The following is an 11,797-nucleotide window of genomic DNA, read 5'->3' as shown; positions in this document are numbered from 1 at the left end:
TTTCGCATTATTCTACTATGATACGGATTACAATTCGTGGTGTCAGAGTTCGTCACCTGTGTCTTACGTAAGACTCGTATTAGCTGGATATAAAAAACGGCAGATCGCACTTCCTACTTTTAATTACGTGTTGACGTTGAAGGCTTATGCAACGCAGTCGTGGAATACTAAAGTCCGAGCAGTGCTAACGTGTACATTAGATATGCAAAATTAATTTACATTCATATGGTCACTTTATTTTCTGCAACAACTATTTAATCAAAAAACGATATTACCACTACAATTCGTGATATAAGTTTTAATATTGTAAAAATTTTCAATTCAAATATAGAGAGTGAATAGAAACGTTATTCCCAATATAATTTAAAAAACTTTTTTGTAAAACAAGAAACTAAGATTTAATGTTTCTAAGCAAACATAACGAATGTAATATAGTATATGTGTGATTCTCAGATAACTGTGATTTTTACAACTCAAAATTTTGAAAAATTAAAAATGCTTTATAACTTATGTTTTGGGTACTATTGTTCCCCAATTATGCTCAGAATTAAGCCAGTAATACAGTTCTACTACAACTTCAATAGACAAAAAACTAGGACAAAAAATGAAAATTTCAATGATACGGTATTGACAAATAAATGAAATATTCAAAGTACTTACCTAAGTCTTTTTTAAATCTTAAAATAATAAAACGAATGATAAATTATAATACTCTCATAATGATACGAAGACTTTTTTGGTATTTTCTTTCTAGATTTTGACAATCTTTAAGCGCTTGACTCCCACCCGGAGTTCGCGGATTCGAGTCCCCGCTCTCCGACATCGAACGAGGGGACATGCCTGCTCGTTGTCGTGGCTTTGTGATCGCGGGCGTCAGAAATAATGTCCTTGGGACCACCGTCAACATTCGACGTAGTGGCCTCGGGAGGGACCGGACTGCTGCGCTTCGCACGGGGGACGGTACTGCCCGCGGGACCACCACAATGATAGGTGCTTCCCGCAAGGGGCCCGGGCACAATAGTCCAAGGACTGAGCGCCCGGGATAACAAACCACACGAAAAAAAAATAGTAATCTTTGAATGTAACTAAGTTTAAAATGAGTTAATAAATGAAATTTTCAACAATTATAAATGTAAAAAACAATGATATAATTTTTATATAATTAAATATTAATCTATAATAGAATTTTTTATCAAAATACTTAGTGAATCATTCCTTATTTCTTAAACTTTGTCGAAAAGTTACATTTTAACATTTTGTTTTTTGATTTCAATCCTGACTACGAAGTCTTTCTGAGATTTTTTCAACACTTTCTGTGCTTTTGCAGAAGGTAATGGCAAGCGATTATCACTTTAGTTTATTTGTCCCATCGAGATATGATCACATATTATGCCAGGTTGACAATCGAGACAACTTAATGAGTTGAATAGTATTAGGCCAAGATTTTCCCTACTCCAAGTGTATTGGTATGGTGTATTGCTTTTTTTTAATTCGCTTCTTACCCATCGAAGCCCGTTTAGAGATATTTTTATTAATGTCATTGTTGTTGTCATTCATCTCGTTGTTGTTTTCGTCCGGAGCATTATTTTGAAGTTCTTTTCTCTTGAGTCGTGATGATTTTTGTCACATATTTTGTAATTTTCGCGGACATCGTTTTTCACGTTCTGTCAACTGGTCAATTGATTTTAATTTATTAACCAATTTCCGCTGTACGTATCTCTCTCGTTCTTGTTGACAATAATTTTTATAAGTTTCTGGATCTTCTTTAATTTTCTGCCGCCGCAACCTTTCTGCTTCTCTTTTTTTTTTAATTTTTCATCTTGCTGAACTTTAGTAATTTTTTTTTATTATTAATTTTTATTATTATTTAGTTAATCTAAATATTGTATTAATATGTGTAAATTTCAATATCATGGTACTGACATGTAATCTTATGACTTAATTTTTTCGAAACAAAACAAATTATTTCTGTCAAAATATCAGGGCAATAAATAAACATACAGCTGTAAACTATAAACAAATAGTCCTTCCTTAAAATGCCGCCAGAGAGAGCGAACGAAACTAAATGGAAGATGGCGTTTAGGCGGCAAATATTTTAAATGGTATAGCCGGATTAATATGGGAAATCTGCCCCCGTGGCTTTTTTAACTCGCACTTGGGGGATCGATTTGGTGTCGAATAAAAATAATTCACCTCAAATTTTAGCTCTTTTACTCAAGCGGTTCCCAAGATTTTCAAAAAAACTTGTTTGTTCGATTTTATTTTCAACGGTATTGTCGGCGATAGAATACTATCAAATCTATGAATTTTATAATTTTTTGATAAAAAAAATCTGTTGAATAAAGTACTAGAAAAATTAAAAATAAATTATCCATGTTTAAAAAATATTGTGTTGTTTAAAATGTCTAAAAATTATCCATGTTTTCTATTGCTAGATACAATTTAAAATTGGTCGGTAAAAGACATTGACTAATCATTGATATGAAAACCTTTAATTTTCTTGAAACAAAAAAAAGTAAACTTACAAAACTTTTAAAATAGACTGTCAATATTGTTAAAGTAGAAAACTTCTTTAGAATCAGGGTGATTTAAAACTCGATGAATCAGAGTAGTGTTAAAATCCATTAAACAAAAATGCGTCACTAAAAAGAAACAAACATAAAAAAAATCATGTGTGCAGATCACACATGTTAAAAGTGAAACCTTCAAAAACTAAGTTTCGAAAGAATGAGATGAATGCAAAATATCAAGTGTTGGTTAATTGAATGGTTTAATTGTTATAATATTTGGACCTTGAATAAGTTCTCGCTGTTTTTTTACAAAATAAAAACTTTATTTAAAATATAAGGAACAAAAAGGTTTTATTGAAAGTATTGCCCATCACTAGAGACCACTTTCTCTCATCTTTTTGGTAGTATATGGTCAGTATATGAATTCCGCGTTGGAAAAACAACATGTCTTTTGAGGCTATCCAAGATTCGACCCATTTTTTAGCTTCTTCGTAAGAATGAAAACGCTGGTCAGCTAAGTCATGTGTCATCGAACAGAACAGGTGAAAATCGGAAGGGGCTATGTCAGGTGAATACGGCGAGTGGGGTAGAACTTCGCATCGAAGCGTTTCCACGTAGGTTTTCACTGATTTTGCAACATGAGGCCGTAATTTTGTCATGTAACAAAATCACTTTGTCGTATTATACACTGTTGTCGTATTAGACGGGCAGCTGGCTACATAAAAATGCATTTATCCGCTTCAAGATTCATTTTTATTGAAAAAGATACCTTTGGTATAGCTGAACATAAATCTGCAAGTCTGCCATCGCAAAACTGGGGCCTAAAGCGGGGGGGGGGGTACGATTGAAAACGTGAAATTTAGGTGTGAAAAAAATGATAAGCTTCACGGATTCTAATTACGGAAAATGCTTGTATTTATATTAAGGAATCGCGAAAAAATATTAACAGACAGTTTGCTCGGGGTTAAAGTGCCGGCAGAGCGCGCCAAAGGAGTGTAAAAATTAATAAAAAAAAATCACAAGGTTCATGAACAAAAACTTTTTAATTTTATTATTTAAACATTAAGAAAACAATTTACAAAATAGCAGACAAAAATTTTGGGGCTAAAGCCTTGGCAGACGGCTTGAAAAAGCGCGCTATAATAGCCCACATAACATAAAAACTTTCTAAAATCTTTCTAAAACATTTCTTGAAAAGCTTTAAACCTTTCAAAAAGGTTTCTAAAAAATCTTTCTACAAGGTATTTTCGAAAATATTTTACTGATAGAGTAATCTATCTATTTATTGTTGTATAAATCAAGTTTTATTTAAACAATAAATAAACATTCGATAGTATTCGGCTTCTTCGGCTTGTAAAATTGAAAGCGAATGGCTCACAAAATTTTTAAAGTGAAAATGGGCACCTATTATAAAATAAAAAAGATGTTTGCAGATCACACGTGTTACAAGTGAAACTTTCAAAAATCTAAGTTTCGAGAGAATGAGATGAATGCACAATTTCAAGAGTAAGATAATTGTAGGATTTATTTATTATAATACTAGGATATTCATCATCAAACTTTCATGTTTACTGATTTTGTCTCTGAATATCTTTTGAACGCTTAATTTAATCGCCAAAACATAAGACACTATTTTTATAGAGCAGTTAATTTCCTACAAAAATTTGTATTGTGCACTTTTTAATAGTCATTTATTGTCGAGTTATAAAATGCATAAACAAAAATGAAATTTGTCTAAAAATCATTAAATTTAAATCTTCAATATCATTCAAATGGTGAGGTTTACGGAAAAAATATTACATACCTTTTTTGTAGAGCATTAAATTTCCTACAAAATTCTTCAAAAACATTTTTCTGTACAATCAATTAATGATGAAGGATGAATTTTATTCTATTGGACTGAAAAAAAAAATAAAAAACTGCGATGCGGAGGATCTTCCTATTAAAATTAAGAGCTCATATTTGGTGAGAATTGTTTTAAGGTGTCTAGCAACCTATTTTTCCGTGGCACTTGAAAAAGAAAAAAAAGTTATTTTTTTGACCCACCCTAATATATATGTATTAAAAAAAACGGTGACGGTAAGTCACCTTATAGGTATATACTTTCAGTGCATTAAATAAATATGTCTAATGGTTATTGTACCACCGGTGGTATACGTGGCACAGAACGTGTTAATTATAATTTATATTATCAATTTATGTTATATTTTATTATTTAATATTATTTAATCATTATAATTATTAATATTTATTAATTATAATTAATAATATTATTAATTATATATGTATTAGTAATATAATGGAAATTAATACAAGTTCGCATGGCTCACTGTCAGCCTGCGGACGTCATAGCGTGCGGATGTGTGGCTCCCCATATTAGTGCTACAGTGATATGCAATAAAGCGTTCATTGTAAGCACTTCACCGATAGTGTGTTTTTGTGTTTTTTTTAGTTAACTTTCTTTTTTTCTTCTTCTTACATTCTGAAAATAAGGAAAGTGGATGCAGAGGTGACAAATCTAGTCTGGGTAACTCTTGATAAGAAGAATGAGGGTATAACTTCGCCGCGTGCAGTTGGCACGGAGGAACCTTGGTCCAATAATTGGCATGAGCTACGAAAGTTAGTCGATTGTCGTTCCTACAAAGAAAGAAAAATTAACGAGGCTGCAGCTGCTTTGGTTAAAAGGCTAAGCATCAAAAGGAAGAAAAGCATTGTGATAGCAAAGCTAAACTTGCCGCATAGTCCAGTCAAGATGGCGCCCAAAAAGAGACACAGTGATGGTGAGTCATCTCATCAAGCTGTGCGAGAGAGAAGCTCCTCCTTGAAAACGAGAAGGTTAGAAAAGAAGTGGAAACATTAAAGGTTCTCTCTGAAACAAAAAGTAATTTGCCGCCAGCGCAGCCTGGTGGCAATTCGACCGAAGTAAACATGGAGATTGACCTCACTGCAGGGGACGAATGGAATGTAGTGGAGAGACTAAAAAAGAAAAACGCTAATTATAAAAGAAAACTAGACAATACAGACGACGGAAGCGACGCCCGTAAGGCCCGCGCTCGTCCAAATAGAAACAGTGAAGACAGTGTAGTCCAACCAATGAAAACCGTTGTTTCCAACGGTGGGAATGAAAAAGTGGTGCAGAAGAAAATACCTGGTCTCACCAGCGTGAGTGGAATGAGTGCACCAACAAAAAACAATAGTTCCAATGGTAGCCGGCGTCCACTTCCTATCGTGGTGCACCATCAGGATTCTAAAGACTCAATGGTCTTATTAGTCCAGTCAAAATAGCCCTGAAATCGGGTTTTTGAGCTATACGGCTGAAAAAATATGGAAATTATCAGAAAAATGCGTACAATACTGTGGGCAAAGAAAAAAAGTTCTCAACCACCGGGAAAGGGGTGAAAAAAATTAAAAACTACCCCAAAATACGATTTTTGGATTATATGTTGAAAATATCAAAAAAAGTTTCAAATAAAAGTTGTAGAGCATAAAATTTTAGGCCTATCTATATCAAACCATTTTTTCCCCTAAAACGCACCCTTTCACCCCTACGACGGTTCAAAGTACTCAAAAAATGAAAATTCAATAAAAAATATAAAAATTGGACTTTTAAAAATTTTTTTTTTTTTAATTATCTTTAAAAAACTACAAAGAACAATCGTAGGGAAACAAAAAATTTTTTTTTTCATCCCTTCTATTAAAAATCAAGGGGTGAAAACGGTTTTTGCTCGATATTTCGCTTAAAACGGGTTATTTAAAAAAATTTTCTTTTTCATATGAATTTTTAATTTATTTTTTAAATTTTGGTGTTGAATTTATATTTATAAATATTTACCTGTAGGAAATATCCCAATTTAAAGACAGGTAATTACTCCCTTAGTCCTACGCCTTTGTAGAAAGAAACAGAAAATGAAGCTATCCTGCTCTTACTCATTGTGACGTAGTCGCCATGGCACGCATGCGCAAACTCCTAACTTCCATGCGTGCAAGAGAGATAGACAACCAATTGTTAGCTTCGTCTAAATGTAAACAGTATAACGCGATGAAACCCTTTTTCTTAAATATATTCTCTTTTTCTTCTATATTCTCTATAGCTCGAGAGTCTCGCGCGCATCTATGACAGCATGATAGATTTTTGAAAATATCTCAAAAAGTAAGCGAGATAAAGCGATTTTGTATTAATTATGTTTTGTAGACAATTTTATTTGCTACAAAAAAGGTTCAGTACTAAAATATATTATCTTCCTCACTTTTCGAGATATATTAAAAAAATTAAAAAACTATTCCCACCTTTTCTTACATTTTTGAAAATATCTCAAAAAGTAAGCGAGATAAAGCGATTTTTTATTAATTATGTTTTGTAGACAATTTTATTTGCTACAAAAAAGGTTCAGTACTAAAATATTTTATCTTCCTCACTTTTCGAGATATATTAAAAAAATATGATTACTCTCTTACCTGATACTTTTTATTAAGTTTCACCACTGACAAGGACAGCGCAAGGTCTTGCCCTCTCGGATTTTGTTCAAATTTTGCAGGATGATAGATTTTGCTTACCTTTTTACGAATATATAGTGTTATAGGATCCACTACTCAATAATTTTTGAGATATTTGCCATTAAAAATGCTTATGAGGCTATCTAGTGTTTAAATTTACTTCTGAAGTAAGCAATGGTATATAATAGGTTTAGGATAATGACAACGATTCGGCGATTCGTTCTAATAGTGGGCCGAGTCTTTTAGGGTACGAATCTTGGGAGGTAAATTTTTTTTTTTCTATTTTTATATGTAAAGATACATAATAGAGTTTAAATAAGTTGAAAATGAAATGTCTTAAATGACTAGAAACCTTATAAGAGTTTTTTTTTTTTATTAGCATTTGTATCTGTTCTCAATTCTCACTATTTTCAAAATAAATATCAATGATTAGACTGCTAAAATTTCTCAAAAAATCACGAAAATATATCAAGACTTTTCTTATTTTTGTTAATTATTAATCTTAATCAGTAATTAAGACTTTCCTACGCTTGTTATAATAAAAAAAAATATGTAAAGTGTTTTAAAATACATTAATAGAGAGAAATAAATGATAAAATTTATTAAAATGTAATAAAAAAATTTTTTTTTAAATTTTAAAACTTGAAAAAAAATAGTAGTTATCGAAGGCCAACGGCCAGACCGGCCTGAAACGTAAAATTAGTAGGTTTGCTTTAAAAATTATGAAGAAAATCTAAATATGCACTCACTTAAAAAAATGCAATTTAAAGTTTAAAAATCGAAAATTACGTATTAAGACACTTTAAATAATTTTTTTGAATTTTTTTTCGAAAAGTACATTGAAAAACAAAACTTTTATGTAGAATGGTAATTTTCATTTGGATGAGTTTTAAAAAAGGTACGGGCTAAAAACCACAGAAAGAGCTGCTTTTTGAAAATTCGATATCTTTGGAACGGCAGATCAAAAAATGCCACAATTTAGGAGGAAGGGTTTTTCAGTGGGTACTAAAAGATACCAAAAAATGGCGGAAATCAAAAATAAAAATTTTTAAAACCGTCCGATTTGGCGTGGAATGCCCCATATGTACAGAATAATATTTATTACAAAACAATAAAAGCATTTCCCAAGTGAGAATAGAGAGTAAACAGTGATTCAGCCCTACGTGAGAATCTGAATGTACCCTGCAATAAACATATCGAAAAAAAATTAATTAATTAATAAATAATATAATTAATAATTAAAAATTAATTTGTCTCGATATTTTAGTATTTTTTCAAAATCATTGATATTTATTTTGAAAATAGTGAGAATTGAGAACATATACAAATGCTAATAAAAAAAAAAACTCTTATAAGGTTTCTAGTCATTTAAGACATTTCATTTTCAACTTATTTAAACTCTATTATGTATCTTTACATATAAAAATAGAAAAAAAAAAAATTTACCTCCCAAGATTCGAACCCTAAAAGACTCGGCCCACTATTGGAACGAATCGCCGAATCGTTGTCATTATCCTAAACCTATTATATACCATTGCGGAGGTGATGGTCAAGCGTTCGAAGCGTGCGGTCACGGATCAGGTAGCTCGTGCTTTGCGAATACATCTCGGACAATCAAGTGCAATATCGAGTGCAATATCGAGGGTAACAATCGGGTTTCCTTCTTTCTCATACCCCTGCTTTATTTCTATACTATCTATTATTTTTTTTATCTTTTAATTTCATCACCCTCCCTTGTTACCGAAAAACAAACAGTGAGTGCACATAACAAACACGTAAAATCGGGCGAGAAAAATGTGTAATCCCTGCTTCCCCGAAACACCCCTCCGAGCCTTATATCGCGGGAGATAATTAAAATATGGAAATTGAAGAGGAATCAAATGAAGTGCTACACAGAACAATGGCCTCAAACGACAACACAAAGGCAGGACACCAAGAATGCTCCCCACCAAGAGCTCCTGGCTCAGCACTGCACGATAACCGGTATAAACAGACAAAAGGACAAGGAATAACTCCACTGGACAAACTATTTATCCAAGCAAGAAAACAGCTTGGATATAGACCAACAACACCGACAGGCCTAGCACCAAATTTAGCCGCAGCGAGAAAAAGACCATTGGAAAACTCGCCAACAAGTGCAATAACATCGCAAATACGCACCGAACAAAGCGACCACCAACGGTCGTCCGAATGGAACGAACCGAAAAGAGTGGCTAGACAACCGCGATTACCGGACAAAGCTAAGATTCAAATTGAAAACAAATACGCGCGCCTGCTGGACTACGAAGACATCGAGCAGGACGCCAACCAAGGGTGGGAACACAGCACACAACCGGCCACTGCACCATGGCCAGCCCTACCGCCACCTAGGCCGACAAGGAATATCGGAACGACCATTAGCGCCACTCCACTCCACCGCGCAGAGGGCGGGACAATGAACCCTGCAACACCGACGGAACATCACCCCAGCCAAAGCCAGAGGGCACCCCTCGCCGAGCGAAGGGGGAGGAACCCAGACGCGGCAAGGACCGTCCACCGCCGATTTACGTATGTGATATACAATTCGAGAACATAAAAGGTGTTCTCAAAAAAATGAACTCAAAAGACCTTATTATAAAAAAGACAGATAGTGACACGTGCACAATCTTTGCCTCGTCACTCTCCACCTATAAAGACACTATCAACATCTGTAAGGTTAATCAATTTAAATTCTACACCTACACGCCAAATAGCGCGAAACCTAAAAACTTAGTTCTCAAGGGCATAGAAGGCAATGTTTCAGCCGAGGACATCAAAAACGATCTGCTCAGCTTTAACTTGCCTAACACTAACATCACAAAGGTATCAAAAATTAAATTCCACAAAAATAGCGAGAAAGAACATTTTTTAATTCAACTAAGCAATGATAGTGATACCCAAAGTATCACGAAAATTAGACACTTAGACATGCAAAGAGTCTATTGGGAACCTCTCAAAAGGAGAGGTCTCTTCCAATGTGTAAAATGCCAACATTTCGGACATTCTAGCGTTAACTGTTCACTGGGATACCGATGCGTCAAATGCGGCAAAGACCATGAACCGGGAAAATGCACAATCCCGAAGGGCATAAACGAACTCAACACTTTATACTGTGCGAACTGCCAAAGCGCAGGACATCCAGCCTCATACAAAGGCTGCCCTTATTATAAGTTCGCGAGAAAAATACATGTAGATAATCGCGCTTCAAAAAATCTAGAAAGAACTAAACGCATAAACCTAATTAATAATTACGTAGACAAAGCCACCACACCCCACCCAGCCAACCCTAACACTCAACATAACATACCAGTAAGAAATAACATCCCTAACCGCATCCAAAACCTCAATAACACACAAAACGCATGGTTCAGTACCAAAAACACAAACGAACACCTTTTCGGCAATAACAGCCGCAGTGATGTCATCTATAACACTAGCAACAACAATAACAACTTCAATTTTGAATCATTTCTCACCCGCATAGAGCAACAAATAGACAGAGCAATTAACAACAAACTAAACCAGATACAAACAGCGATTAACAACAACACTAAGCGAATTGACACCATATTCGAATATCTCAACACAAGCCTCGAATATGTTGACTAATACCAGTAGCTTCGCCACTTCCAACCACACAGATAACAATCAAATAATCGCTAATAAGTGTATCAAAATCGCAGCCATTAATGTTAACTCCCTCATATCCCTCAGTAAAAGATATGAACTTCTCAACTTCATCAAAACCAATAACCTCGACATCTCCTTAATCAGTGAAACCAAACTAAACAAAAACCATAAAATACAATTCAAAGATCACAATATCATAAGAACAGACAGACCCAACAGTACCAGAGGCAGCGGTACTGCAATCATTATAAAAAACAACATAGCTCATCAAATAATTTACTCCCCTTCATCCAGAAACAACACCATCCTAGAATATACAATAATTAAATTAACAACAACTAACAATAAAAACATATTCATCATTGCACTTTATGCCAATAATAAAGATAACAAAATATTCACCACCGAAATCGAACAACTCTTCAATAGCTTAAAACTAAACAACCCTAACAATTACTACTTAATGGCTGGAGATCTAAATGCACGTAACATCCTTTGGGGAGACACTACCACAAAAATTAAGGGCAAGCTTCTCAAAAGATGGGAAGAAAACAATGGCATCCAATACAGGACAAAAATCTACCCACCATCCACGGCCACCTTCCCCAGTGCCAACTCCTTCCTAGACCTCTGCATAGCCGATAATAGACTCCCAATCAGCAACCTAGTTAATAATAAAATAGAAACCTGCAACTACAATAGTAACCACAAAGCTCTCCTAATTAACATCAGCCTTGACGACAATCTAAATCACACAAATCCCTCCGCAAATCACAGATACATCTACAAAAAAACAAAATGGTCAGTTTTTACTAGAAAACTCAAAAATATTTACAATGTCCCAGTACCTTACAATACCAACCTCACCAACACAGAAATTAACGTAATGATAGAAGAAATTGATAAGACAATCATAAAAGCAATCGAAAAATATGTACCAAAATACAAACCACAAGACAATGTTCTTAATTACGTCAATTTCAAAATCAAAAAATTACACAAATACAAATCATACCTCGTCTCATCCCTCAACAAATCTTACAGGACAACATATCCACACAACAACCAACACTCCCCACCATATCTCAAATACCTCATACACAAAATTAATGACATACTTAAGAACGAATACAGAACAGCCTACG

The sequence above is a fragment of the Polistes dominula genome, unplaced genomic scaffold (genome assembly GCF_049000335.1).
Source record: "Polistes dominula isolate Pdom_NZ unplaced genomic scaffold, Pdom_raw_medaka contig_17, whole genome shotgun sequence".
NCBI lineage: Eukaryota > Metazoa > Arthropoda > Insecta > Hymenoptera > Vespidae > Polistes > Polistes dominula.
Note: the sequence above shows the minus strand (reverse complement) of the source record.